Consider the following 22665-nt stretch of genomic DNA (forward strand, 5'->3'; position numbering starts at 1 on the left):
CTCTTTCTAAGAAACCTGACATGTTGATTACAGGACCAGGCATCAGTGTGCAACATTAATCACTAGAAAACAACATTGGGCCAACTTCCAAAGGTATAATCTGAACAGCAGGCTCCAGGGGAGCTGATTCATGCATATTAGTCTCCTGGACAACTTACGGTAATTATTCTGTCAATCCTGTCCTTGTTACCTTTTTTCGGCCAGGGTAATTTTCCCTTCACAGTCAACTGTCCCTCAAGCTTTGTCTAAGGAGCTGTGCAAGCGACAGGCAATAAGCTGTCCAGTTTCTTGGCCATTTTGTAGATACTTGGTTATCATCATTGTAACATTTAAACATACTCCTGTTTTGTTTCTTCCTTTTTTAATTATTTTGAAAAAATCCAAACACCACTTAACACTCACATTGATAAAAGAAATAGCGAACTGGTAAATCTGTGCTGTGTTAGGGTCATTGATTATGGTACTTTCAGGCTGCAGCAATGTATAATCTCCACTAAAGTTAAAAGGTAAAGGACCCCTGGATGGTTAAGTCCAGTCAAGGTGACTTTGGGGTGCAGCGCTCATCTCACTTTCAGGCTGAGGGAGCCAACTTTTTAGTAACAACAAAATTTATAATTCTCTGTGTGTAGACATTTGTGGACTTTCTTAATTAGTGGACAGTAGAGCTTATTAAAGGGAAAAGATATTGTGAGAAATGGTAAGATTATGGTGGATTGCAGTAAAACAAATTTGCATTAGATTTTCACCACTTGGAAGCTTTTCTTAAGGGACTGATGCACAGCAGGGGTTGTTCCTGTTCTACAAAACAGCACATCTCACCATTTTGGTCTTCATCTTTTGTGAGTTGTCAGGCACTAAAAGTATACTGCTGGTCTTTGCTCTGTAAGAAGCTTACATTTTGTAGCCTATCCATTTGTTGCTATGATCACCCTGAAGGATTTTCCTGCTGTTAATCTAACCCTGCAAGGCCACCATTGGTGCAAGTTTGAGCCAAGGTTTATCTCAATGGTAGTTCTGAGAGAACTTCCATAAAAGTCTCACTATAAACGTCAAAGCCCATTAAAAAACAACTTTCTGAGATGGCCGAAAGCAGTTGAGGCCAGTTAGTAAATGTTAGAAGGCGGTGAGGGTGTTTTAGGATCTTTTTTAAAGACTTTAGCCTTCAAGTCTCACATCATTTACCTAAGAGTAAGCTCCACTGAATTCAATAGGGCTTGTTTCTGAGTAGGCATCCTTGAAACTGAATTTTGCCATCGCTATTTCCTTTTCCTGTTAAAGAAAATATGGATTCATCAATGGTTTTCTGATTTTATGGTTATGGTTATGGTAGTTTTAATTGATATTATCATTATTGTACCTTTTGTAACCTCACTGTATATCAGAACACACAATTTACTTCTGTGGCAGCTTTTTCACTACCCTTGAAGAGTGTTCGTAAGTCCTAGCAGGAGTTATGCAGAAGGTGTAAAGTGTGCAGCATTTTTTTTTAAAAAGAACATGTGGCTTCTTGTAGAGGATGCTATTTAGAACAACGATAATGATGGCCTTCAGAGTATAATGAAACTACTGTGTTCTTCAGACCAAGACAAAGGCAGAATTTTGCTTCAGGGCTTTTCTTTCTTTGGTCATCTTGTTCTGCCACAGAGAGAGGTTCGCTGAGTGGCAGCTTCTGATCCCAGAGCTAATGAAAAACAAGTAAAGGGCTTTGCAGATGGTGATCTGGTGATATGAAGTCAACAATAAGAAGCTAAGGAGAATCTAATTGCATCTGTGAAACTTTTCCTGTAATGAATGAAGAGTGCTCATCCTGCTTTGCCATTTTGATTCAGTTTGGCCTTGGCAAGAGAAGATTCATCCAGTTCATCCCACCTCTCTATAATTATCACAATTTTTAAATAAATTGAATCTTAATTAAATGCACCTCTCACCTACTCAAAGGAACTAACTTCTCATAAGCAAGTCAGTCCCTGCCCTGTGGGTCACCCTTCATCCTATTTTTACCTCCCTTAAACCTTTCCCAAGTTACTTCTGCTGCCCATCATTCTCACAGGCTGCATGCAAACTTAAGGAGGGCCCAGGGCAAGTGCTACAGACCCTCCAAGTGTCCCTATTTTCCAGGAACAGATTTACAGAAGCCAGTCTGGTTTCTGATTTGATCCCAGAATGCCCCTCTTTTCCTTAGGAGGTTCCTATTTTCATTGGAGAAATGTTGAAGGGTGTGGAGTTATGTGATGCCTGAGGCAAGGAGATAAGTAACGATGTAATCTTTAGAAGACACCTGAAGGCAGGCCTGTATAGGGAAGATTTTTAAATGTTTAGTGTATTATTATGTTATTATGAAGCCTCCCATAGTCAAGATGGGTGGAGTATAAATAGTAAAATGATGATGATGATGATGATGATGATGATGATGGAATAAGACATCCCTATTTTCACCCGAGAAATGTTGAAGGATATGCAAGTGTTATCTGTGAGCACTGCCAGAGCTCCAGAAAGATGGCCAAGGATGCCAGATGCTAATGCAGACCCTTAGTATCGCAAGATTGTCATGAGAGCACTGGGACTAAAATTGTCAACCAAAAGCTTTACTTTTCTGGTTTATAACCACAACAGTTATTAACACTGGGCTTCAGTAAAGCGAATAATTTAATTAGACAGCGCCTCTATGATATCGAGCGACAGAATAATCTGGCCACAATTAGGAAATTTTGTCCACGGTATGATTATTTCCCACCTAGTCATTTTGACACTTTGGCACCCTATTTGCAAAATTTAACAATTCCAAAATACAGACGCGCTTTCAGATCTGGACCAGCATCCTGTTCTCACAGTGTCTAACCAGATGCCCCAATGGGAAGCCCCCAAGCCACACACACCCCCTAGTGATGCCTATAACTGGTATTCCAAAGCATCCTTTTCCCAGCTCTATTTCATGTGATGCAGCTGCAGCCATAACTTTGAACAATAAGCCTCAAATCTTTTAATTTCCTTGTTTATCTTTTCTTTTTTAAAAGGAAACATTAGCAAAGCTATAACCCTCTGTTTTGTATCCAAGGCATCCATTAATAAAAGTGTTACTCGGAATCCTAAGGAAGGTGTGTGTTTCTGAAACGCAAAAGCTCCATGTGTTTTATCTTAAGAAACAGCCATAACAGAGCTAGTTATTTAAAAGTGACGCACCCATTTTTAACAAAAAGCTTTATCAGATTTCCCACCAATCCATTAAGAGCTCTCTTGATTCTTCCACAAGCAGCCCAACGTTGACTCTATGACTCAGAGTCTCAGAACCCGTATAGTGCGACTTCTAACAGATGCAGTTAAAGTCACAGTTTCCCCCCAACTATTTGCTGCTGATGGGGTGAGCTCCCATTGCTCAGTCCCTGCTCCTGCCAACCTAGCAGTTCGAAAGCACGTCAAAGTGCAAGTAGATAAATAGGTACCACTCCGGCGGGAAGGTAAATGGCATTTCCGTGCGCTGTTCTGGTTCATCAGAAGGGCTTAGTCATGCTGGCCACATGACCCGGAAGCTGCACGCCGGCTCCCTCAGCCAATAAAGCGAGATGAGCGCTGCAACCCCAGAGTCGTCCGCAACTGGACCTAATGGTCAGGGTTCCCTTTACCATTACCATTATAGGACAAATCAATGAAAGTTAACCATAGGCAGAGTGGAGCTTGTCGGCTCTCTCTGCTATATATTTTTAAAACACCCTGTTTTTAACTGTAGCCTTGCTTAATGCCTCTCCCAGTTTTAGTCATCATAGCAAGTCACTCTGGCAGTGCCTGAGCAAACTTGACACAGCTAGGTAAATTTATGTCATGCATGTCTAATTCTTAGCAGCTTGAAAACAAATCATGTCTTTAAAAACCTTCATGTTTAAGGATGGGAACAGCAGGCAGCATCTTGGAAAACCTGAAACCTCCATGAAGCAGCTTCTAAAAGCACTTTTATAAATGCATGGTTAAAAAAAAGTTTAAAAAGATGAATCCTGCATTTCGTTTTTACTTGTACCAGAGGAACTCTGTATTAAAGTATCTTATGCAAATATATACCTAGATTCCAAGCCTGGATATTTTAATGCCTCCTTATTTGCACCACAGCCAACATATCTAGGGTTATATGCCTATTAGCAGTTTAAAACAGTTCTTCCACAGGGTTCCACGTTGCATTTGCATGTTTCTGTACCAGGCATAGGCAAACTTGACCCTCCAGATGTTTTGGAACTAAGATTCCCATCATCCCTGACCACTGGCCCTGTTAGCTAGGGATCATGGGAGTTGTAGTCCCAAAACATCTGGAGGGCCGAGTTTGCCTATGCCTGTTCTATACACACAAGAGATAAGGGTAGGGGTGTCTTCTCCTGATGTGCATTACCTGATGTCCTCTCACACATCTGCAACACCCCAAACTCATATTCAGTGAGACTCATCTGCACACGCACAATGGCTGCCTCAAATGCACATACCACAGCTTAACTGTGGAGTGAATGCAGCAAATAGGATGGGAGCTGGTTTGAGGGGAAGTGCATCACGTAGCTCCAGGCTAGAGATAAATTGTGACTCATGTTGTTGGGACACAGCTTCAAAGGCCAGGCGTGAGAGCACACTGGAACCAGAGTAAACATTAATGTGTACACAGCCCAAGTGGATCACACCGGAGGTTATTTAGTCTGTAATTCAAATTAATATATCATGCAAGGAATACTGGAACAGTTCCCCACATTTTTGTGACAACAAATAGAACTGCAAAATGGGAAGTTTCCATGCACAGTCATGTTGACAGTACTTAATTTAGAGTGGTGGAAGGATGTTGGGGCTCAAATCAGTCTGGAAAGGTCATCTTTCAGTCTAGAATTGAGACCCTTATTTGGATAGAGACAGAAATGCACTCTGGATTTGCTCAGAGGCCCTTTTAAATTCTGTTCTTTCTGCTTGTGTTCTGGAGTTGGAAACTTGGCACTGAAAACAGATGCCACGACTGAGCCTTGGCACAAATCAAGTCATGTGTAGTGAGTAGCAGAAGTTGGCATGGCATGAAATTAAACTGTGGGCAGGGTATTGCTATGATTGCTGTTTTGGCATGAAGGTCGCTCCCATGCAGATCCTGAAAGTCCCACAAACTACACGTTGAGCAGTCTCAGTTCCAATCATTGCTACTCTCCCTTTGTAAAACTTCATTAAAAGCTTCTACATAGAATGCAAACTAGGCTGCATATATATATGGAGTTGATTTTGACATGTTTGAAACCCAGGCTTACCTATAAAAATGACCTTTAGAAATGAAACAAAAAAGAGACTGAAAGTTTAGGAGCTCTTGCAACATCAGACTATTTTAGATGTTCAAACACCCTTTGCAAATACAAAGGATGGGTGGAAAAGGCCATAGGTGCAGTGGGTCAGTTTGGCTGGCTGTTGACTGGAGGTTTGGTGGTTTGTGCACACCCAGGGATGGCTGTGGGCGATTCTATTCCCCCCTCCTTTTCCCCTTCCCCTTCTTCTTCTTCTTCTTTTGACAAAGTAATAACCATAAATAAATAAGAATAGAAATGTGCACCCCACCACTGAGACCATTCCATTGTAACTATCCAACATTGCAAAATTTCAACACATCTTGCGATGGTTTGACCCCTTTCCATTTTAACAGTACAAACACCTTCCGTATCTCTTCGAAATCATTTCTCCTGCGCAGTCCTCATCTTACCTCAGTGGCACATGTTAATTTATCAGTAATAGATACATCCCACGCCTCTTTATACCATTCTTCCATATTATATTCTGCTTGCCCCTATTATAAATTGGATGGTCAAGCTGACATCTGGGTAGACTATCAATAGCCACTAGCCACAATAGCTCTGCCCTGCTACCATGGTTGGAGACAGTAATTTTTCTGAATACCAGTTGCTGGAAACCACAGGAGGGGAGAGGGCCCTTGGGCTCATGTCCTGCTTGCAGATTTTCTACTGGGGCACTTGGTTGGCCACTGTGGGGTCAGGATGTAGGGCTGAATGGGACACTGGTCTGATGCAGCTGGTTCTTGTTATGTTCTTAAGGTTTGCTAAAATCCTATTGAACTCAGCAGGGCTTACTAAACACTTATAGGATTGTACTGTTAGATCTACATACGTTTTTTGAGGGAGGTGTGAAATTTCTCTACCAGGACCGTAAGACTTGATATCCAGAGGCAAAACAGGTTTGCCATGCATTAGGCTAGGGGATGTGACTTGATTGAAACTTGCAAGGAAGACCAGCTGACTATAATCAAAATACCACGGATGGAAATTTCTATGCAAATCTGAATCTTTAGCATTGCGGGTGTCAGAGCAGAGTTTGACATATTTTCCAATCCTAAATGGGTTTCCGAGATACAATACCTCTCTCTCTTTTTGTGTGGCTTCCCCCTCCCCATTTACATTTTGGTAAAATTACACTTCCTTCCACTCTCCCTCCTATAGCGATGGGATTTCAGAGGCTTCACTTTTCAATCATAATTCGCAGGATTCTTTTAACACGATGTGAGCACAACACCGTCTTTGTTCATAGCTAGGAGCCTTTCGAAATATCGTTACTGAGATAAGATATCTGATTCACAGAAGGCCGGACAAAGCACTTTTTAATGCCATTTGGTTAAGAAAGTAAAATGTCTTGTGGACAGGTTAAGTATTTAAAATGATAATAAACACTTAGTGAGGGGAAGATTTGCTGTTCAAAGCCACAAATTTGAGCTTGAGTGATTCACTAATTGCTTAGGACCTGGGCTGGACAGCTGTGATAGAGAAGAAAATGTATCATCATATAGGTAGTTGATGGATGGATGATCTGCAGAGAGTTAAAATGGCTTTCATTCAGATTTGTAATTACAAATGGATTATTTGACCCCCCTGTAATTCAGCGGGTAATCTGAGCATCTGCTCTATATAAAGGTAAAGGTACCCCTGCCCGTACGGGCCAGTCTTGACAGACTCTAGGGTTGTGCGCCCATCTCACTCAAGAGGCCGGGGGCCAGCGCTGTACACAGACACTTCCGGGTCACGTGGCCAGCGTGACATCGCTGCTCTGGCGAGCCAGAGCTGCACACGGAAACGCCGTTTACCTTCCCGCTAGTAAGCGGTCCCTATTTATCTACTTGCACCCGGGGGTGCTTTCGAACTGCTAGGTTGGCAGGCGCTGGGACCGAGCAACGGGAGCGCACCCCGCTGCGGGGATTCGAACCGCCGACCTTTCGATCGGCAAGCCCTAGGCGCTGAGGCTTTTACCCACAGCGCCACCCGCGTCCCATCTGCTCTATATAACTCATTATTATTATTTTTTAAAATGTGTTTATTGAGTTTTCAAAAACAACAACATGCAGACAAGACGAACAATGAATAAAGAACAACAAGTGTGTGGAGCACATTGTTGCAGTTAGAATGAAATAAACAGAAGGTTCAGTACACTTTTGCAGACATAATGAAATAGATTCTGCAAAGGGAATCAATTTTAGGCATGTGTTGTTGGGGGGGGGGCTATGCAGCACATTATTTTTATTTGTGAGGCATATAAACAGAGATCATGCAACCTCAAAATGGTCGTATTTCTTAACCCCTCTTATCACCCTCCTGTGATGGGTTAAATTCTCAGACAAAGCAGCGGTCCCACACCCTCTCAAATCATCCATCCCTAGAGAGATCCAGTGCAGACTTCCAACTTGTGGGGATTTCTAGTCTGGCTGCAGCCAGCAGCAGAGCTAGCAGCTCCTTGTGAACAAGAGTGGGATTTAAATCACTTTCAATTATATCTTGTATGTTTGCTTGCTTTGTGTTATATATTTACTTTTAGCTAAATGACCACAAAACTAGGAAGAGGACAGGAAGAAAAAACAGGAAGAAACACCAGGGCCGCTTTCAGACTGTGGCTGTTTTTGGGTCTCAGTGCACCAACACAGGTAGTTGTAGTGCGGCCACAGTCTTGCCTCCTGGACAAGGAGGAGAAAGGTCTGAGGAAAGGCATGGAGAACCTTATTTGGCTGCATGGCCTGAGGTTCCTCACCTATAGGTTCACCCATAGGTTTAGCCAAGTGCAAGTTAGGGAAACACTTGTCCTACCAACCTTACTGTATGCTTGTGAAATATTGGCCACTTATAAACGCCATCTCCAACTCCTCAAAAGATTCCATCAACAGTATCTCCAAAAAAATTTTACACATCATGTGGGAAGACAGGTGAACTAATATCAGTGTACTGGAAGAAGCAAAGATCACCAGAGTGGAAGCAATGATTCTTCAACATCAACTTCGTTGGACTGGTCATGTTGTGCGGATGCCTGATGATTGTCTTCCAAAGCAACTACCTGTACTCTATTTCGAACTTAAAAACGGAAAGTGTAATGCTGGTGGTCAACAAGAGGTTTAAAGGCTCTCTCAAGGCAAATCTTTAAAAATGTAGTATAAACACCAACTGGGAAACACTGGCCTGCAAGTGCTCCAATTGAAGAACGTCCTTTACCGGGGGGCCACCAGGTGGCGCATTGGAGGATGGCCAACAATAACATCTCCCCGACCCACACGAGGTAATAAAGAGGCTGCTATGGGAAGTATGCAGTCTTCCTACCCCCCCCCCAAGGAGATGGGGGGGGGGACAGCCTTGCCAGCGACGTCCATAATGCACCCCCGGATTCGAAAGAAGGGGATGCAGGACATTTGGCATCAGCCCTCGATGGGTTCGGCGCTTCCTGATGCTGTCTCCAATCAGCGCCCTGGTTCGCTTCAGCTCGAAAATATAATTGGAAATATATAATTGGAATGAAGCTGAAGCACTTACATCAAGCAAAGTTCGAGAGATAAGGCTGCTGATTAATGCATCTCTGTGTTTGGAGCGATGGGAGGAGACAAATAAATCAAGCGATGTCCACCATTACGAGACTGGTATGTGCGGAGCGAAAAAAGAGGCGGGGGGTGGAGGAAAAAACTTTTATTTTCTTTGCCTCATGTGAGTATTTATAAACCTCCACCCCAGAGAGACGAATCGTCGCCTTTTACTAATCGCAAGCAAGAATTTAAGAGCTGTGTGGAGTGAATTATTGATTGAAGAGAGGACTGGTAAATATGGAGTGCGGAGGAAAAATTCTATGACGCAGTTTTTAATGGCGTCTTGCTAAGACAGGCTTGTCGAAGAAAGACGAGGGGAGGAGGACCAGGGTCATTGGAATGTAAATGATGGATTGAATGTGATAACCTGGCAGAGCCCCTTTGTGATATACGTGGCAAACTTGGGGAAATTAATAGGACAAACCGAGGATAAATTTTCGAAGAAGGGGAGGAATGGCGGCTGTCCTTATGAGATATGACTTTTGGAGTGTGCAAAACCCATGCAGATGTTGTTTGTTCCTAACCTGCTTGTGAAGACTATCAGAGATTGCAAAGAAAGGAATACATGATAACAACAAGAAGATGAAGAAGTAATAAAGAGACTATTTGGACAGATCTGGATAGAACCGTTTGATAAAAGCAGTAGCAGAAGTGATGTTTTGATTCTCGTTCGGAGCTTGATGTAAGGGTACACGCAACAAAATTTAAAAATCTGGCTGTATAATTTGGAAGTAATATGATTTGGAAATAATGTGATTGGATAGGCCTGTTAATAAAAATTATGTTTAAAAAAAGAAGAGGAACATCCTTTACCAAAGGTGTCATGGGCTTTGAAGACACTCGAGCTCAGGACAAAAAGGAGAAACGCACTAAGAGGAACGCATGCTTGGCAAACCCTCACCACGATCAACTTCCGCCTGGAAACCTATGTCCCCACTGTGGAAGGACGTGTGGGTCCAGAATTGGCCTCCACAGTCACTTGCGGGCTCACTGTTAAAACCATGTTTATGGAAGGCAATCTTACTTGGCTATGAGTGATCGCCAAAGAAGAAGAAGGGAAACACTAACTCAGAGAAAGAGAGATGGGGAGGGAGAGAGAGAAGGAGCCCCGTTATTAGTAGAAAATTCATGTTTTTTTGTTTTTAAAAAGAAGCCTGGAAGCACTTTTAGGTCAGTTTTTAAGTGTCTTTGTATGACTAGAACATTTGCTAGCCCCTTAGTGAGGTAGCATATGCATATTAAGGAAACTAATGAATGTATGGTGTGGTAAAATAGCACATAGATTTTCTTTTAAAAGCATCAATCAGTCAGTCAATCAATCAATCAATCAATCAATCAATCAATCAACCAAGGTGGGGAAATTCCTGATCTTTTAAAACGGTCATTCTGTTCTCAATTTCCTGTTTCTCAGTGTTGAAGGCTATTAACAAAATAATAATATGTGTCGGCACCCGGTAGTAGTTCATAAAAGCTGAACTTTGATTCTGTTTCCTGTTCATGGAAATGTTAAGCTTTTAAGATTTGTCAATTGTCCCTTTGTGTTTATTAAGAGGACACCATTGCATTCTGAATTCTGAGATCCAAAGGAAATACCTCTGTTCAAATCCAAACATTGGGAAACGATAAATTGTCGGTAATAAAAAGTACCCCTTTCTTTGCTGAGATAAGCTATGGAAGTGTTGTCTTTTCCATCACTAGCAAAGTGGTCACATACAACTTATGCACCACCAGCCTCACAGCTGATTGTTGAATCGTCTCTGCACAGCATCCACAGAGCCGGCAAATCTCGCACAAGGGAGCAATTCACTGACTCTGCTAATGGATCTACATCAATATAAGTGGCCATTGAATCGTACCAAACGCTTGTAGAATCACAGAGTGATAATCCTTCGATCTGTGCTTCCTTCCATTTCCTTGTTTCACCCATCTGACAGCATCTGTGAAAAAGATATGGCAAATTTCCTGTGTATTCAATCATCTGCTGGTTTACAGCTTGGACAAAAAAACAAAAAGAAAAGAAAAGAAAAGAAGAAAGACTCCCACAAGGACATTAAAAGCATAAATAACAGGAGCTTAGTGAGGCAAGGGTCTCCGTGGATGGAAGAAAAAATGAATTGTCTGATATGCTTCCACAGAAATTGCACTGGTCTTCAAAGGCTGTTCTTCCTTGGAGCTCCTAAACAGAATGTCTCTCGATTGTCCCCAAGTCCCCATCCATGTGTAAAAGGGCTGGTTTATTAGATTGGGGATGGGGCACCTGTGGCCCTCCAAATGTTGCAGAGCTACAATTTCCATCCTCTCTTACCCTTGGCCTTGCTGGCTGGGGATGATGGGCGCTGGAGTTCAAAGTGCATCTGTGCTAGAATGTTGCATGAGAAAAGTTAAACTCAACAACGTACATTGGAAGCTGCCAAGTCAGACCCAGATTGTCTGCATTGTCTGGCAGCGACTCTCCAAGGTTTCAGACAGACCACATTCCCAGAGTACCTAACCGTATCTGTGTAGCAACTGCAGGGCTGGACTCTCGTTTAAGCTCTTGCACAAGAGTGCTAGCAAGCTATTTCCCTTCCGCCCACAGTTCTCTGGCTCTGTTTTTGTGAAATTCCAACCTGGTCTCAAGCCAAATAAACAATGAAGAGAGTGGAAACCAATATTTGGGAATACTGTACGTTCCAAAACCCTATATATGCTTTTTCTTATATGTGTCTGTGGAGTTAATCTGAGCCAGGGTTTAACTGGACTCAGCTCCAAAGGCTGATTTCAAATGCCAGGGCTCTGAACTTAAAGCAGAAAAGAGAGACAGACTCTGGGGATGTGCAGAATGTTTTTCTTAAGTCCTGACTGGGCTGCTTCCCCTGCATGTGAAGACAGGCTCTGGTGGATCGAGCAAACGAGACCAAGAATAGGTCCAATGATCAAGAAGGCAGTTTCTGCATGTGCTGTAGAGGGAAGCAAGGGTGCCTGCCAAGTTGAATAAAATATTGGGGGGACCCAGGTAAGCCCCGCCCCACATAATTGATCACAACACATGGTGCATGCACACCATTTGAATGGCAATACCTATCAACTTTGGGAGCTCCCAGACCCCTCAAATATTTAAGGGGGGTGAAGCCCCAAGGAACTGGCTCCTGTGGGGGGAAGTGAGAAGCAGATGGGGCTTGTCAACCTGGAAAGGGAGCTCATCTAAGAGAAGGGAAATTCTGATCCTGAACCTCTTCTGCCTTGCAGGATATCTTTGGGAGAAGAAAAGAGTAGGGAGTAGACCCTACACAAATTTGGAGTGGAGTCCCTAAGACTGTTGGATGGTGTCTTGTACACCTCCTTCCTGCAACTCCTGCAGCCAAGCTGGTGCCAAGCATATTGCTCTGCTTTCCTTTGGATCACATCGGCAAGGCCAAGAAGGGGGTCTTGTCACCTGGGCAGCCCAGTACTTCCATACAGACTGCCCAGGCTTGCACCCCGGAGAGGTCACTTCGGAGCTGCTTCTTAAGGGTGAATCTTTATAGTGTACTTCAGTCAAGCGTGTTAAGCACCTCTTGGTGATCAGTAATATAAAAGGGATGGTTCAGGATTAGAGAATACAGTAGACAAGGATGTCCAGTTGTCCGTGTTGAGTGGAGATTCAATTGCCAATCTGATTGGCTTCTGTATCCGGAAGGGGGAAAGGTGCAGCAAAATGCTTTGGAGTTGCCTAGAGTAACAAGTGCCTGGAATTTCTGTTCTCCTAGCTGTCCTTTGTGAGGTCACGCATGGATCTTCCTTTGGGTTGCTTGTCATGAACCGGCTTTTGTGAGATCACAGGCATGCTTCCGGATGGAAGGAGCCCTACATCATCGAGCAGCGTCGTGATCTGAGCTATTCGCCTGCATGGCTCTGTGTCTCATCCATTGGGAGTTGTTAGGGTGTCTTTTGTTTCTGTACGCAGACAAAGGTAGAATTAATGTATGTGTTCTAAAAGCAACCGAGTCAGAGGGAAAGGGGGATCAGGGAAAGAGTGCAGATAGGTAGGAACTTTAATGATCTCCTTCATTTCCAAGCTTCCTTGATATTTTCTGAATTCCAACATGAGAGACTAATATTCCAAATTAACTTTCGCCCAATAGTGAGGCACTGCCAACAAAGAAATAGTTTGTCCACAACTCTGATTGATAACGCAGCCTGCAGGACATTTGAAGTTACTGTAAATAAATGTATAAATCTCAGCAATGGCCACAAAGGGCAGTACAGTGTCCCTTGAATTGCAAGAGTATATAAACTTTAACATACCCGATTAACAAAATGTTCCACTTGGCCTGCTTTCCCCTTCCAGTGGCATAAAGAGAGATTTTGCAGACAATCATTAGGTTTAAATACCTGGTCCAGTGACCCCTTTTAAGCCTCTCCCACAGGTTTTGTTAAAAGGCAAGCTAAAGACACAGACAATATTCCTACAGTTTTATTGTTCATGACCTGGTGTGGACTTTTTAGGGTTTTAATAATGATGATGATGATATGGCATATAGTGACCGGGCTTAATCCTACGTAGGACTCCATCTTGTACCTAATTCTATACCTCTGAAATCAGTGAGGCTGGCAAGATTGGAGCTACCCATTGCTAAAGTAGAAAAACAGAAGAAGGGAACGAACCTGTGGGCCTCCAGACATTGCTGACCCCATCTGCCATCAACCCCAGACAGCAGGGATGATGGTCAGGGATGTTGGAAAGTATAGTCCAACAGTATCTGGAGGACCACAATTTCTCCATCTCTGCCATAAACTGATTAGGACATATTGCTGTTTTCAGGTTGACAAACAAGGGATTTGGACCCTCCGTTGCTATAGGGAATCACCATGTGGCACAGGATCTACAGTACAGGTGGGAAGAGGTAGGTCGTTCTATGTTATTAACAGCATGTGCATCCCGTGTCAATATCTTCAGATGTGATGGGTGTGACCCCACGAAGGCAAGGCCTTTTTGGTGGTGACTCCTCAGTTGAGGAATAGGTTCTCCAGGGATCTTGGCTGCCACCTAGCACGTGACCTTTTGAGCACAGATTGAAGGCAATTTTATTCTCTCAAGCTTTTAATCAGTGATGTACAATTGACTCCTGCGTTTGCTATTTCACTCATTTTATTGCTTACTTTTATGGTGGATATTGCCGTTTGGCTTCAGCTTTCAATGTCACTTTCTAGCTCAGTGTTAATTGTTGATATTAAACCTTCATTCGTAGGAGCCTTGGGCGCCACTTAAATGGCAACATGCGATAAAAAAACCCAAACTTTATAATAAGTAAATCACGAATACATAGTTCTTTAAGCTAGTATTATTTCCATTTAAAGGACCGATAGATTAATCTTGGAGTCTCTGAAAACGGAACATTGTGTGTTGTTTGATTTGCGGTTTCTTTAACAGTATATAGATTAGGACTATGCAGCCTTAAAATAACACTTTTGAACTCTGAAACTAAATGTCTCTTAGCTCTGGCCTTGAATCTGAGGTATGAAGGGATTGTTTAGGCTATAACAAGGGGTGTCTCTACATTTCCCACTAGAGATCCTGCTTTTAGTGTTGGCAGTTCCAGTCCTCTGAAATAGGCACCTACTGCAGAAGTTGATTTTGCTTAAGAAGGCTGTCCCGAAGTGTGAAATATTAGGAAATACTAACTGAACATTTGTATGAATTGGTTTGTTGTTTTTAGAGTTTGTTGAAATGGGTTTGATTGTTTTTAGAAATTGTGTTTTCTGTACAGGCAACCCCTGATTTGTGTGGGGGTTGCATTCTAGGTCATTGTATGTGACGGGGAAGGTCTATAAGCCTGGTCTACCCTACTCCCCCCCCAGTCCCCCCCTTTTCTAGCCACTTCCAGGTCACCACGATGTGCACAGTTGCGCACATATCAAACGCATGTCAATTGGTCATTACCTGCATTTTGTTTTTATCTTGTTTTGCATCACTTTGATGGCCTCTGGCTGCAACATGGTTTATAGACTCCTAAGATCATTACGTCCAGGGTCTGAAATTAAGTACTTGCACCTCTAGAGAGAATCAGGCTCCCCACTATTTAATTAGTTATGGGAAAACAAATTATGTATTGAAGAATGTATTAAGTATGATGTATGGTTTTTGCCAGTGAATATAATAATGTATAATCTATAGATTAAGCTAACATGGAAGGGTTGACCCAAACATGGTTGCAACCTGAGAATCCAGGCTGTAGGTATTTTTAGCTGAAGATGGCGCAAACATCCTCTTTAATTATCTGTAACAAAATCTCCTAATCCTGTATCCTCAGGAGATGATGAGCAGTCATCAGTTAACCCCATTTAATATACGGCTGTTTGAAATGAGAGGAAGTCTGTGTAGTCAAGCATTTTCAGCACAGTGAAATTGAGTTTTAAAAAAAAGGTAATATAAACCTGTCGGAGAAAATATCAGGAAAAGTAAGTGCTAGGATGATGGGGGCCTACAGGAAACAGATTGAATTATTTACACACATAGAATGATAATGCAGTAAATATATCCGGAAAGCCGTGGCTTATCCTTTATACACAACAGGTTCCAATTAACCTACAGCCTGTGAACATCCAAATCCATTATATTCAGAGATTAGGAAAGAGAATGTAATTGATTTAATGGTAACTTAATGGCACATAATTTTATACCATATTAACAACAATTAGATTTTTCCCCATCCTGTTATGGGATGGCGACTGTGGAGCAGTAGTACCACTGCTTCTGTGTGTTTTTAAAAATTCTGTCAGAACTTTGAGGGCTTTTTTGGGGTGGGGTGAGGGAAAGGATTTGTACAACTCAATCCTTCTCCATACTGAACGTTTAAGACAAGTACCATGTTATATTGGGTTGGATCCCGACAAAAACTGCAGTCCGACCTAAGCCCACTGAAGTGCCACCGAACCCAGGAGGACTTACTTCCAAGTAGACATGGTTTGGATTGCACTTGTTCTCCAATGAAATCAATGGGACGTAAGTAATGACCAATGCAGGTTCAACTAAGTTAGGATTTAATTACCTATTGACAAATCCAGGTTGCGCAATTAAGGTAGATTTAAAGCTCTTACACAACAAACCCACTTCCCCCTCCCATACTCATAGCTGTCAACATTTCCCTTTTCTTAAGGGAAATTCCCTTATTCCAAATAGGATTCCTCACAAGAAAAGGGAAAAGTTGACAGCTATGTCCATACTGGATGGGGAAATGCGCTTGAAAGTGCGAGGGAACATCTGATGCAATGTTGTCTACCCTCTCCACAAGCAGATCAGCACAAATGATCCATAAATAACAGCCAACATTGCTGAACAGCAACTTCAGGCAACCAAACAAGAATGAACATTCAGTAAGGTTATCTGGTAGTGACTTTAGTCTGTATCCAATCAGTTATGTACTACCCCCCCTTCCAGTTGTCATAGTTTTATTTGGCATGTATACTATCATTCAACTTCTCAAACTGTACAAACAACAATAACTCCCCCATGGACCTTTCTGGACCTTTTGCTACAAGTGTGAATCTCAGGCGTCTTTTTTCGTTGCCCCTGCAGCTGTTGTTTTGGAAGACTCATGCCAATAAACCAATGCAGAAGCCCATAAGCACATCTAAGATGGCTGCTCACGCTGGTTACATGGCATGATCAGGAGGACTTTCCATCCTCCAGATGGTTTGGTGCAGAGAATACAGCAGCACTACTAGCCCTCATGGAAACATCCAGACCTTTGAAATTGTAGCAACAGAGATGGTATCCTGTAGTTACAAATACACTGCACAGGAATGTCTACCAGAACTCAAAACCAGGCATAGGCAAACTCGGCCCTCCAGATGTTTTGAGACTACAACTCCCATCATCCCTGACCACTGGTCCTGTTAGCTAGGGATGATGGGAGTTGTAGTCCCAAAACATCTGGAGGGCCAAGTTTGCCTATGCCTGCTCAAAACTATCAATCTCCCTCTTTATAGGAGATTGTGTCTGCACCTTGGGTGATGATGTCCGCATAGAGCCTCACAAAATCCATCTTCTAGCTCTACGTTTTCTGGAACGCAGAGCATGTTTCGCGGTGGAATCACGTAATCCTAGAATATACAATTGTAGAATTGGGAGGGACCCTGAGGATCATCTAGCAGTCCAACCCCCTGTCAGCTGTCTCATATGGGGACTGAACCTGCAACCTTAGTGCTTGTGTAATCACTCTGAATAATAATAATAATAATAATAATAATAATAATAATAATAATAATAATAATAATTTATACCCCACCCATCTGGGCAGCTCCCAACAGAATATTAAAAACATGATAAAACATCAAACATTAAAAACTTCCCTAAAGAGGGCTGCCCTCAGATGTCTTCTAAAAATCAGATAGTTGTTTACTTCCCTGACATCTGATGGGAGGGCCTTCCACAGGGCGGGCGCCACAACCTAGAAAGCCCTCTGCCTGGTTCCCTGTAACCTCCCTTCTTGCAGTGAGGGAACCACCAGAAGGTGTCTCTGGACCTCAAGGTCCGGGCTGAACGATGGGGGTGGAGACGCTCCTTCACGTATACTCCTTCAGATTCACCTTAGCGCTATGCTTCTCAGTTTCACAAGTACTTCATCAATGGGGGGAGGGAAATCTAAGGACCAGGGACTTAATGTGCCCCCACTCTGGCCTCCGGCACCTTGCAGTGCTCACTAGAGACCTGCCCCCACCCCCCGTCACCGGGCCAAACCTCTGACCAACTTTGCTCCAAGTCCTCTATGAACACTTTTGGCTGGCTGGAATGTGTCCTCAAATTTGATCTGCTTCTACTTTTTGAGGATGGAGGATGGCTCTGCGTGTTTGTGTTTGTCGAAACCTCTGACTTTTGAATGGCAAGGAAGTTGCATCCATTGCCCTGCCCATGCTTGCATCTGGCTGCACCCATCTTTGACTTCTGGCCATGCGCGTCACTGAAGGGATTGCTGCACTCCTACCTTGGCTGCATTCACACCATAAATATAAAGCACTATGGTACCACTTTAAACAATCATAGGGTCATCTAGTCCAATCCCCTGCCATGCAGGAATCTCAGCTAAAGCATCCATGACAGATGGCCACCCAGTCATGGCTTCCCGCAAAGAATCCTGGGAGCTGTAGTTTGTTTGAGGTGCTGAGAGTTGCTAGCAGATCCCTATTCTCTCCTCAGAGCTAACATTCCCACCCAGAGAGGTTTAACAATCAATCCTTCTTCACAGGGAACTCTGTGAGGGAGAAGGAATACTTTGTTCTGTCTTTCTTTCGTCTTTCTCCAAACTGGATGCCATTGCCTCTTGCTTTTATTCATTTCACAATATTTCTGCTTTCATTTAGATGTAAATAAATAATGCCTTGGGTTAGAAAAATATCAATTTATTTTGCAGAACTATTTGTGGTTGCTTTTCTAAATTTTTTCATTATTATCCTTACTATAGCAAGTAATACCCTGCCATCTAGTGGAGAAAAGAACCACCCGGTTTTACATGCCTGATGATGCCGGATATATGAATTCCCTTCACCTTTAATACACAGGAATCAATCCTTATGATTAGGAGTTAATATCATGCTCACACATTCACTTAGATTCATGCCTGCGATCAATCAATTTGGATAGAAAATCTCAGGCTAACTTGATGCCAGTACTTATTCTTAACTTAAATCTCTGTAACATCGACTATTTAAAATGACAACTTTTATACATTTTAATATTCTGTGCATTTCATTGAAGAAGAAGAAACACAGCAAGAGCAGAAAAAAATGGAACTCTGAGTACAGGCTGATTGACATAAAGGCTCACTATTATTTGTATATCATCCTTTTGACTTGCAGGTTTGTTATGTGATGTGTTAGTGGATGTGTCCATCTTGCTCCTAGAAATGTTTTTTGTCTTTAGCGTTTCTTTGCTTGCAGCAAATTGGTTGCCCTATATTTCCTTTGCCGCTGGTGCTCCTTGGAGTTTTGCATGTCACTGATGATGGTGATGGTGTACAACCAGTGCTTTTTTCTGGGGGTACAAGATGCATACCCCTAAACATTTTGTGAATCTAAGTTTGGCCTCATTGAGGGGCAGTATTTCAATATGAGTAGGAAGATGAGAGTAGCCCTAAACATTTTTTATTTTATTTTTTAGAATAAAAGCACTGGATACAACACTTCTTCCAAAAGCAGCCAAGGGCTGTGCACAACGATAATCAAAACATCTAAGTGCTACCACAGCATGGTATTAGAACTCAGTGGCGTAGCGTGGGGGGTGCAGGGGGGGCCGGCCACACCGGGCGCAACATCTGGGGGGGGGCGCACTCGCACTCGCAGCTCTCTGCCCCTACCTGGCTCACTCTCTCTCTCTCACTGCAGTGCTGGCTGTGCGAATCCGATCCGAGCCGCTGGGTCGCCGCCCACTGTGGAGGGGGTGGGTGCCAGGCGTGCAGTGTGGAGAGAGAGCGAGGGACTATTTGGGGGAGGGACAGTGCAGCGGCTGCCCAGCGCAGCGCTGAGCGCGGGAGAGAACCACACCAGACCAGCCCAGGCAGCAGCAAGAAGAAGCTGGCAGCGGCGGCAGGTTAGGGGTTAGGGGGCACAAATTACTTGCCTTGCCCCGGGTTAGGGGCGCAAATTACTTGCCTTGCCCCGGGTGCTGACGACCCACGCTACGCCGCTGCTAGAACTGCTAGATTCAGACTATGTATTCATTTGGTATACACACACACACACATATACTGTGTGTGTGTGTGTGTGTGTATACACACACACACACACACAGTGGAACCTCGGGTTACGTACCATCCTCCTTATGAATGCTTCGGGTAATGAGCTCTGCTAACCCGGAAGTAGGTGTTCCGGGTAGCAAACTTTGCCCTGGGATGTGAGTGGAAGTCACGCGGCAGCAGGAGGCCCCATTAGTGAAAGCGTGCCTCAGGTTAAGAACAGTTTCGGGTTAAGAACGGACCTCCGGAACAAATTAAGTTTGTAAACAGAGGTACCACTGTCTGTGTGTATGTATGTGTGTGTGTGTGTGTGTGTGTGTGTGTGTGTGTATGTGTGTGTGTGTGTTTGTTTGTTTTGAGACTGCAGACTGAAAGAATAAAGAAACTTATGGTTTATTACGAATGGCAAGCAAAGCCATTGTAAGTACAAGCTTATATGTGGCCATCATGGAGTCATAACAAAAGACAGAACACTAACTGACTGAGAGAGAAGGAGAAAGGAAGTAAAGCCTGAGAGAAAACAAATCATCAGCAAGGGAAGAGAAGGTTGCCTTTCTGTTTATTGCCTTCCGCTGGTTCAGATAACTTACTGCAAGTGTTGCAACTCCCAACAGTACTGGCCCTTTTCTATCTGCTGTTCCTGGAGACAGGACTAGTTTTCCATATTTTAAAACTAGATCCATTGGCTACATAGGCGCCGACTCCATGGGGCCTGAGGGGGCCCAAGCCCCCTCAAAAATTCGATTGGGGGGGCAGAGCCCCCCCAATAATTTAAGAAAATTATTAGTGCGCGAACCCTCGTGTAAAGTCTGGCGGGCCAGCGCTGCGGCCGCGGCCACATCAAAAGGACTGGAGAGTCCCGAGGAGATTGCACGGCGGGGGAGAGAGAGAGGGAGAGAGAGGCAGGAGGTGCACTCGCTCGCCGCGCGCACGCACACGCAAATACAAACACACCGAGGGAGAGGGAAAATGTTTTGCAGGAGGAGCTGCTGCCGCCGCCGCCGCCGCTGCTGCCAGAACGCGCCAGAGGAGCCGCCGGGTGGGAGGGGGAATCCGAACGGAACAACAACAAGAGAGAGAGAGAGAGAGAGAGAGAGAGAGAGAGAGAGAGAGAGAGAAGCAGCAGCGTCTCTGAATGGGCTGGATATTCCTCCTCAGGCGGCGCTGGCTCTGTGGCTCCCGGGGCCTGGGCGGCAGCAAGCAAAGCAAAGGAGCCGCCGACCGAACAGCAGCAGCAGCCGCCTGCCTGCCTGCCTGCAAGCCTGCCTTCTATACAAAGGTCCAGGTTCTTACCCGGTCTACCTGGAAGAAGGCAGGCAGGCAGGCAGGCAGGCATGGGACGTCCACGCACCCTGGCCTGCTGCCTTCCTGCCTGCCTGCGGCCGCCTGGCGCTTCTATACAAAGGTACAGGTTCTTACCCGGTCTACCTGGAAGCAGGCAGGCAGGCAGGCAGGGGACGGCCATGCTGCCTGCCTGCCTGCCTGCCGCCTGCCTGTCGCTTCTATACAAAGGGCCAGGTTCCTACCCGGTCTACCTGGAGGGAGGGAGGCGGGCAGGCACGGGGGTCCTGCTCAAGCAAGGAACCGACGCCTACCCGGCCAACCCGCTGCCTTGAGGCAGGAGCAGCAGCTGCGCGGGGTCTCGCGTTCTCTCAGAGGCTCGCGCTGCTTCTCGCGTTCTCCCTCCCCCAGGACCCCGGTATGGGCCCCCCCAATATTTTTTATAAGTCGGCGCCCCTGATTGGCCATAAATTGTGGAGTACTACTCAAGTACAAAGGAACTAACTTGGCAAAAGGTATACCATACCCTCCAAAATTTTCTGATGAAATGGGGACGTCCTATTCCATAATAATAATTTTAGTATTTGTACCCTGCCTATCTGACTGGATTGTCCCAGTCACTCTGGGCAGCTTCCAACATATATATTATATAAACATTAAACATTAAATAACTTCCCTATATGCGACTGCCTTCAGATGTTAACGGATAACTGCATAACCTCCAACACTTATCCAATGTAAATAGGGATGTCCTAAGGAAAAGTTCAGAAACTGGGATGGCTTCTGTAAATCCGAGATTGTCCCTGGAAAATAGTGACACTCGGAGAGTCTGTTATATGGGAGAGAGCTTGTCCTATAAGAACAGGAATAAAAAGACTGTCTTTATGCCGGTTCTCTCTCAATGGCCTGTTTCATCTTGTTCATTTTCCCTCAGTTTCATTTCCCTCAGTGAACTTTTCTGTTTCCTAGCATTTGAAAAAAATAGCCTTGAACTGGTGTAGCTTGTTGCTAGGTTTCAAGCTCATTTTATACAGCCAAGAGAGGTACTCTTTTCAGGGTTGTTTTTCCCCTCTTTTTTGAATTTTGAATGACGTCCTGAGGCAAGAATTGTCCTGTTTCTTAGCAACCCAGATGGGTTGAATACATTTATGCATTCAAACCTCTTTGTATAACAAAAAAGAAAGAAAGAAAGAAGAGCACAAACATCTCCCAGAACAAACATTGCTGTTATGAGACTCTCCTCTCTCTCTGTGTGTGCTTGCTTTGCTCTAACCAGGGCTGGAAAGGGAAAAATGTGATCCGGCATGAAACACTTGGGAAAGGACTTGGCTTTAGAGAGGGTGAGTAGAATCTCCTTGCTTCTTCAGCTCTGCCTCCTTTATAAGGGTTGCAGTTTTACTGTTATTAATAACTAGGGCAACACTTAACAGAATTGTGATAGTATCGGGGAGAACTGTGTATATGGCCAGAGGAGATTTCAAAAGTTCTCACCACAATTTCTAAAAAATGCAAGTTTGTACTTTACAGCCTACTCCATGTCAGGTTCGGAGTTCCTGGGCTGATATACAAATCCCAGAACAACATAGGTCCAGGATAGCTTAATATAAAGCTCAAACACTGTGATCATCTGAAGGAGTGCAGTTAATTGTACCCGCCTCCCACTCCTCCCTGTAGCAGAGGCCCGCCTGGATAAACTACAGGCTGGACATTGAGTGTTGCTGATTCTATTCTTTGGAACACCTTCCAAGAGAGATTCAGTAAGCATCCTTGCTAAGGACTTTCAGGTGTCCCTTGCAGACTTCTTTAGCTGACAGGCCTTGCAGTTGTCTAGTTTTTATTTTTGCTTAGCCGGTC

The 22665-nt window shown here is 44.0% G+C and overlaps 1 protein-coding gene and 1 long non-coding RNA gene across 10 annotated transcripts in view; one reads left to right on the forward strand and one right to left on the reverse strand.

The window, feature by feature from the left end:
* Positions 1–22665, forward strand: part of LOC310689928 (uncharacterized protein C7orf78) — a 45563-nt gene that overhangs the window by 9545 nt on the left and 13353 nt on the right. Inside the window, exons 1-3 of one of the 9 annotated variants that reach the window (XM_083468505.1) lie at positions 12675–12770; positions 13623–13704; positions 22088–22151. The gene's annotated coding sequence lies outside the window, so the exon portion shown is untranslated. Of the gene's footprint in view, positions 1–12674; positions 12844–13622; positions 13705–22087; positions 22152–22665 lie in introns of those variants that run through there. The other 8 variants (XM_083468504.1, XM_083468508.1, XM_083468503.1 and 5 more) reach the window with 8 other exon arrangements.
* LOC310690091 lies at positions 9980–12562 on the reverse strand. The gene is made up of 3 exons (XR_014517889.1): positions 12373–12562; positions 11145–11193; positions 9980–10776 (listed from the first exon to the last, which is right to left on the reverse strand). It is a non-coding gene; the product is annotated as an uncharacterized lncRNA (long non-coding RNA).

Source organism: Podarcis liolepis (genome assembly GCF_965112155.1).
Source record: "Podarcis liolepis genome assembly, chromosome: 12".
NCBI lineage: Eukaryota > Metazoa > Chordata > Lepidosauria > Squamata > Lacertidae > Podarcis > Podarcis liolepis.